Genomic DNA, 7043 nt, shown 5'->3' with positions numbered 1-7043 from the left:
TAACAACTCAACGGCACATAACAACAATAACATGTATGTACGTATATATGTATATATATGTATGTATATATATACACACATATATTTAAATATTTAAGTACATATATATTTAAATACATAAATATCTATCTACCCATAGTATATGAGACAAAGCTTCATTATCCTTACTTCCAAGGTGCTGTTCCTTGTTTAAGACATATCTGTTTGTTCTTCTGGCACTCCATGGGATAGTCAACACTCTTCTCCAAAACCACCACTTAAAGGCATCATTTGCTCCTTCAGTCATCCTTATGCATTGTTAAGCTCTCAGCAGCAAAGCAAGTAAGTGGAAAGACCATGGTCTGTATCAAGCACACTTTGGTCTTCAAATGAACATCATTTGGAGAGGTCTCTGACTGAAGATTCCCCACTTCAGTAAGTCTCTTGATCTCCTGTCTGCTGGTAGCACAAGTCTTAATTGTGGATCCAAGTAAGATAAAGTCATTGACTGTTTCATTCTATTCTCCATCTATTATGATGTTGCCTATCAGATAATTTTTGGTGTTTTTTTTTATCTTGAGATACAATCCACATTGATGGTTACTGTCTTTGATCTTCTACAGCAAGTACTTCAAGCCCAGCTCACTTTCAGTAAACAAGGTTGTGACATCTGCATACTGAAGGTGTTGATGAGTCTTCCTCTGAATTTGATGGCCCATACTTTTTCCTCATAGAGTCCAGCTTCTTGAATAATTTGCTTAGCATAGAGATGACATAGATATGGTGAATGAGTACAACCTTGACATACACCTTTCTTAATTTCAAACCTCGTGTTCCTTGTTTTGTTTGCAAAACAGCCTGGTGGTCTGTTAAGATCCCAGCATGGAAAACCCAGAAGGGAAGCTGTGTAACATGTGGGCTGCCCTGAGCTAGAATCTCATCCACAATTGTGGACTGGGGGTTTTGTCATTTGTTATGGATGCTGAAAACAGAGTATTAGCAGCAACCTGTTCAGAGATTGCCAGCGGAGGTGGCGAAGTCCACTGTGGTGTGGACAGCGTGCGGTAAGGAAATGGTGTCCACTGTGATGTAGACCGGGGTGGGGGCGGAGCGGAGCTGTAATGAAACATGAGCAGAGGTGGCAGTGCTGGGCCCCAAGAGCAGGAGACGGATGGAGCATGAGGCTGCATCATGGATGGCGGCATCGTGAGAGCTGGAGACAGAGTGGAAGCATGTAAACTGGGAACCTAACCTACTGTCACCCAAGCACAGGCACTTTTGTAAAAGAAAAGGAAGTGCTATTAATAACCAGGCAAAATCGCAAGCAGGAAACGAGGATTGGCTCAGGCCAAAGCTCATGCAGGATTGCTTGCTGCAGATGTGCAGAGGAAGGAGAGGACAGCTCCCTGCAGGGTGAGCGCCTTGGGGCAGATGCGTTTCTGCGCCTGTCTGGCAGGGGCAGATGCTTTCTTTGCCTAAGGGTGACCTCTTTCTAACTGCCATATGTCTTTCCCAGCAGGAACCCACCAGCACCATGTACACGAATGGATAAGGATAGGCAAGAGAAACTTACAAGGTGAGGGGCGGTGGAAGAAAGCATTCAATCCTCCTCTCATCAGACCTCTCTAGAGTGGTCTTTTCTGGAGCATTTTCCCAGGCCTCTACTCAAGTGACACAATCTTGCTTGCTGAAAAGTAGGAAGATCTGAAGCCGTTACTGCAGAAGATCAAAGAGCACAGCCTTCGACATGGATTGCATCTCAATATCAAGAAAGCAAGTCTTCACCACTGGACCAATAAGCAATGCCATCATATTGTTATGTGCCTTTGAGTCACTTGAAACTATGTACAACAGCCCTAACCCTGCTCTATCCTGTGCCAACCTTACTGTCTCTGACACACCTGCCCCCATTACTCCAGTCACTGAATCAATCCATTTCACCAAGGGTCTTCCTTTCTTACACTGTTTTCTACTCTCTGCAAGGACTGGTTCCTCCTTGCAACATGTCCAAAGTATGTCAGACGAAGCTTCAGAATCCTTGCCTCCAAGGAGCAGCCTGGTTTCTCCCTTTCCTGGATGAACCTGTTTGTTCTCCTAGCAGTCCATGGTATATATATATTCAGTACTCTTCTCCAGCACCACAGCTCAAAGGCATCCATTCTCCTTCTAATATCCCTATTCATTGTCCAGATTTCTGACAAAGAGCAAGTAATTGCAAAGACTATGGTCTGGATCAGGCACACCTTAGTCTATAGACTGACAACATTGCTCTTTAGTACTTTGTAGATATTCCTGACAGCTGACTTTCCCAATCCATTTTGTCTTTTTATTTCCTGGCTACTGGTAATAAGAGTTTTGATTGTGGAGTCAAACAAATGAAAGCTGTTAACAATCTCAATTTCTTCACTGTCTCTTGTGATGCTGCGGATCAGCCCAGTTGTGAGAATCCTTTTTTTCTTGATGTTGAGCTTCAATCCATATTGAAGGCTGCAGTCCCTGACCCTCAGCAGCAAGTGCTCCAGGTTCTTATCTGTTTCAGCAAATAGGGTTTTATCATCTGCATGAAGCAGGTTGTTGACGAATTTACCTCCTATCCTGATGCCACATTTATCTTCATAGTGCCTGGGCTCCCAGATAATCTGTATCATAAATGGAGAAAATATCTGTTAACAATTTTGTCTCATTTGGATCCACAATCAACACCCTTGGTACCACCAGCCAGGAGGTCAGGAGACGTTTTGCATTGGGAGTCTGCTATCAGTGACATCTCCAGTGCTCTGAAAGACAATGATGTCAGTTTAGAGACTAAAGTGCACCTTATTCAAGCCATGGTTTTTGCAATCACCTGCTATGCATCCAAGAGCTGGACAATGGATAAAGATGACAAGAAGAATTGATGCCTTTGAGTTGTAGTGTTTGAGAAAAGCACTCAATGTCCCGTAAACTGCCCTCCCCTCAAAAAACTCCAAACAGATACACGTTGGAGGAAGTGCAGTCAGAGTGCTCCTTATAGGCAAGTATGGTGAAGCTTCATTTCACGTACGTTGGGCATGTGCTATGGAGGCTGTTCCTTGGAGAGAAATATGATGCTCAGGAAGGTGGTGGACTAGTGAAGGAGAAGAAAACCCTCAATCAGGTGGATTGACCTAGTGATTGCAGCAATGGGTTCGGGGGGCCAGAAATTATGAGGATGGCACAGGGTAAAACAGAATTAAAATCTGTGTTCATAGAGGGACTATGAGTTGTACTCAACTTGACAACATCTAGTAACAACAATACATACATCTTTTATCTTGAGATAGATCAGTTGATCGATAGATTGATTTATGTGGTGCGATCAGTCCTTGGAGAGGGATGTCATGCTTGCGAGGATGGAGGACAGAGCAGGAGAGGAAGATCCTTGATGAGATGGATTGATTCAGTGACCGGGGTAATGGGGATGGGCATGTCAGAGACAGTAAGATTGGCAAGTGATAGAGCAGGTTTAGGGCCGTTGTGCACAGGGTCACTATGACTCACAGGGACTCGACAGCACATAACAACAATGTATCTATGTGGGAGAAGGATGGACAATCTTCTCTCATGCAATTAAATGTCCCTGAAAACACATTAGAGGGTCAGCTATGTACTGGTTCTGACTCTATGGTATATAACAACATATGAGCTTTGGTGGCCTAGTTGTTGTTAGGTGTCATCTAGTCAAGTACAACTTATGGCGATGTTGTGAGCAATAGATCTGAGCCCTGTCCTATCCTGTGCCATCCTCACCATCTCCGATACACTTGAGGCTGTTGCTGCAGTAACCATGTTAATTCATGTTATTGAAGGTTTTCCTCTCTTTCACTGACACCCACCCTTCCAAGCATGACGTCCTTTAACAAGGAATAGCCTTTCCTAGCAACATGCCCAACGCATGAGAGACAAAACTTTGCCATTCTTGACTCCAAGAGGCATTCAGGACTCACCTTTTCCATGACATACCTGTTTGTACTTTTGGCAGTTTATGGGATATTTAGTTGTTGTTGTTATGTGAAGTCGAGTCATTTGCGACTCATAACAACCGTATGTACAACAGCCCTAAATCCTGCTCTATCCTGTGCCAATCACATTGCCTCTGATACACCTATCCTGATTACCCCAGTCACTGAATCAATCCACCTCATAGAGGGTCTTCCCCTCCTGCGCTGTCCCTCCACCCTCCCAAGCATGATGTCCCTCTCCAAGGACCTGTCCCTCCTGGCAACATGTCCAAAGTATGTCAGACGAAGCCCCAGAATCCTTGCCTCCAAGGAGCAGCCTGGTTTACCCCTCTCCAGGATGAATCTGTTTGTTTTCTTGGCAGTCCAGGGTACATTCAATACTCTTCTCCAGCACCACAGCCCAAAGGTATCAATTCTCCTTCTGTCCTCCCTAGTCATTGTCCAACTCTCTGATGCATAACAAGTGATTACAAAGACCATGGCCTGTATCAGGCACACCTTAGTCTCCAGAGAGACACCGTTGCTCTTGAGTACTTTAGAGAGGTCCCTAACAGCAGACTTTCCCATCGCAATACATTTTTTGATTTCCTGACTGCTGGTGCCAAGAGTGTTGACCATGGAGCAGAGCAAACTGAAGCTGTGAACATCCTCTTCTCCAATATCACAACTCAAGGGCATCAATTCCTCTGTCATCCTTATGCCTTGTCCAGCTTTAACATGCATAGCAAGCAATTGGAAAGACCATGGCCTGAATCAGGTGCACCTTTGTCTTCAAGCTGACATCATTGCTCTTCATTATTATGGAGAGATCCCTGACAGCAGACTTGTCCAAAACAATTCATCTCCTGATCTACTGACTGCTGGTTCCAAGGGTGTTGATTGTGGATCCAAGCAAGATGAGATCATTAACAGTTTCAATCCTTTCTCCATATATCATGATGTTGCCCACTGGCCCAGTGGTAGCGACCTTTGCATGATGGCCTAGTGGATAGGAAACTGTGCTGTGAACCCACAGGCAGGTGGTTTGAATCCACCAGCTGTCCCACGAGAGAAAGATGGACAGTCTTCTCCCATGTGGTTCCCAGCCTCTGAAAACCCCCAAGAGAGTCAGATATGATAGCAATGAGAGTGATGTATGAAAAGATTTGGGGGAGGGCGTGGGAGATAGCTAAGTGTGCAAGAATCAATGAATATTTAAAAACAGTGAACTGGGGAGGGGGCAGTGAGGACAAGGGGGAAAATGTGCAACAATGAGTGAATGAAAATCCAACTTGTTTGTAACTGTTCATTAAAATTACAGTTAAAATAAAATTTTATTTTTTAAAAAAGAAAAGTAACCAATGTCAGAAGTGAAAACACCACTTCCTCTCTGTTCCTGTGTATGCATTATAAAGAGAATAAGCAGCTGTCATAGATGATTAGAAGACTTTGCGTCTGAGAAAGTAAACAGTCTAATATGTTGGTGGGGAAAATATTGAAATCTGGAAAATATTATAAACTCCAACAGACAAATCCATTGACATCACGTTAAACTACCCTGCCGGGCATCCAAGGCTGTAATCTCTCCTGAAACAACCACCCAAAGCTATCTCCCTGGAGTGACCGGTGGGTTCAAACCACTGACGGAGCAGGGTCTTGAGCACTGCACCCCCAGCATCCTTCCTGTAGAAAACCCTGTGAAGTCACCATGAGCCAGAACTGACCCAATAACAACAGATGTGGGTTTTTTGTGTTTGGTTTGCGAGCTGTAGTTTTCACAATGACGCCGTGACAGTTAACTCGTCTAATTTTAGCTAAGCAGAGAGACCTGGGGAACCAAGGCCTGATTTGGAGACCTGGATTTGAAGACGACTGTGTCACGATTTTGTTTTGATGACAAAAGGTCCAGGTGAAGCTCTGGGGCCCAAGGACTGAGCTGTGACATTTTCGCTTCCTAAATGAAGCAGTGGCTTCCTATGCATCGGAGAGTCGGACAGTGACTAAGGATGAGAGGTGAAGTGAGCTGTGATGCTGGAGAACAGTTCTGATTATCCCATAGACTACCTAAAAACAAACATGCATGTCCTGGAGGAAATGCAACCAGAGTGCTCCTTAAAAGCTGAGATAGTGATAATTAATCTCATATACTGTGGACACACTATTGGGAAAGGACACTCCTCAGGAAAGGACGTCATGCTGGAAAGTTAGAGGGTCAGAAAAAGACAGAAGAACGCCCCCCCCCCCACCAGATTGAGCAGACACAGTGACCGTAATAGTGGGCTGGCCCAGGATAGGACAAGGTTCAGAGCTGTTGTTCAAAGGGTCACTATGAGTTAAGTCGACTCAGTTACAACTAACAACAACAAATCAAACAGACAACAGAGAAACTAGCACTTGTCTGGGAGTTCTCATCATCCCCAGTGGTGTGGCTGACCATCTGGGACCTGCACTCAGGCATCCCTTGGTTCTGAGATCTGTGACCAGCGAGGCTCCTGACACCTCTGTGCACAGTGAGGTGGGTCATGCTGGCCCACGTGCTCCTTGAGGCCTGGCCCTGCTGGGTCTGCTAAGACGGTTTCCCAGTCAGGATGGTACAGCTGTCTGGATGTAGGGGTGACCAGCGAGGCTCCTGACATCCTCTGTGTGCACAGTGAGGTGGGTCAGGCTGGCCCACGTGCTCCGTGTGGCCTCACCCTTCAGGTCCTCATCTGCTGGGTCTGTCTCCCTGTCAGGACAGTACTGCCGTCTGAACATAGTGCCCACGTCCACTTATAAGTAGGTGTGCCTCGTTTTATTCTGCCTTGAAGCTGCTGCGCTTTGCAGATTTTTTCACAAAGGGAAGATTGGGGTCCGCGTTTTGTGGAGCAAGCCTGTCTATACCATGCTTCCAACAGCATGTGCTCACTTGCTGTCTCTGCATCACATGTTGGGAATTCTTGCATATTTCAAACTTCTTCACCACACTACTGCACCCTGAATGGACGAAAAGAGAGAGTAAACATACCTTTCATATGTGCTGGGAAATAAAGAAGGACGTGTGACTTGCTTGACTGCGATGCTGTTGTTGGCTGTCATCGCATCGAGGATGCCTCAGTGACCCTCTGA

The 7043-nt window shown here is 45.3% G+C and overlaps 1 pseudogene; it reads right to left on the bottom strand.

The window, feature by feature from the left end:
- LOC102876509 overlaps positions 1–7043 on the bottom strand; it is a 53283-nt pseudogene that overhangs the window by 44355 nt on the left and 1885 nt on the right.

Source organism: Elephantulus edwardii, unplaced genomic scaffold (assembly GCF_000299155.1).
Source record: "Elephantulus edwardii isolate Elephantulus edwardi_28Jun2011 unplaced genomic scaffold, EleEdw1.0 scaffold00153, whole genome shotgun sequence".
Taxonomy (NCBI): domain Eukaryota; kingdom Metazoa; phylum Chordata; class Mammalia; order Macroscelidea; family Macroscelididae; genus Elephantulus; species Elephantulus edwardii.
The sequence above is the reverse complement of the archived record's forward strand: the minus strand, read 5'-3'. Positions and strand labels throughout refer to the sequence as shown.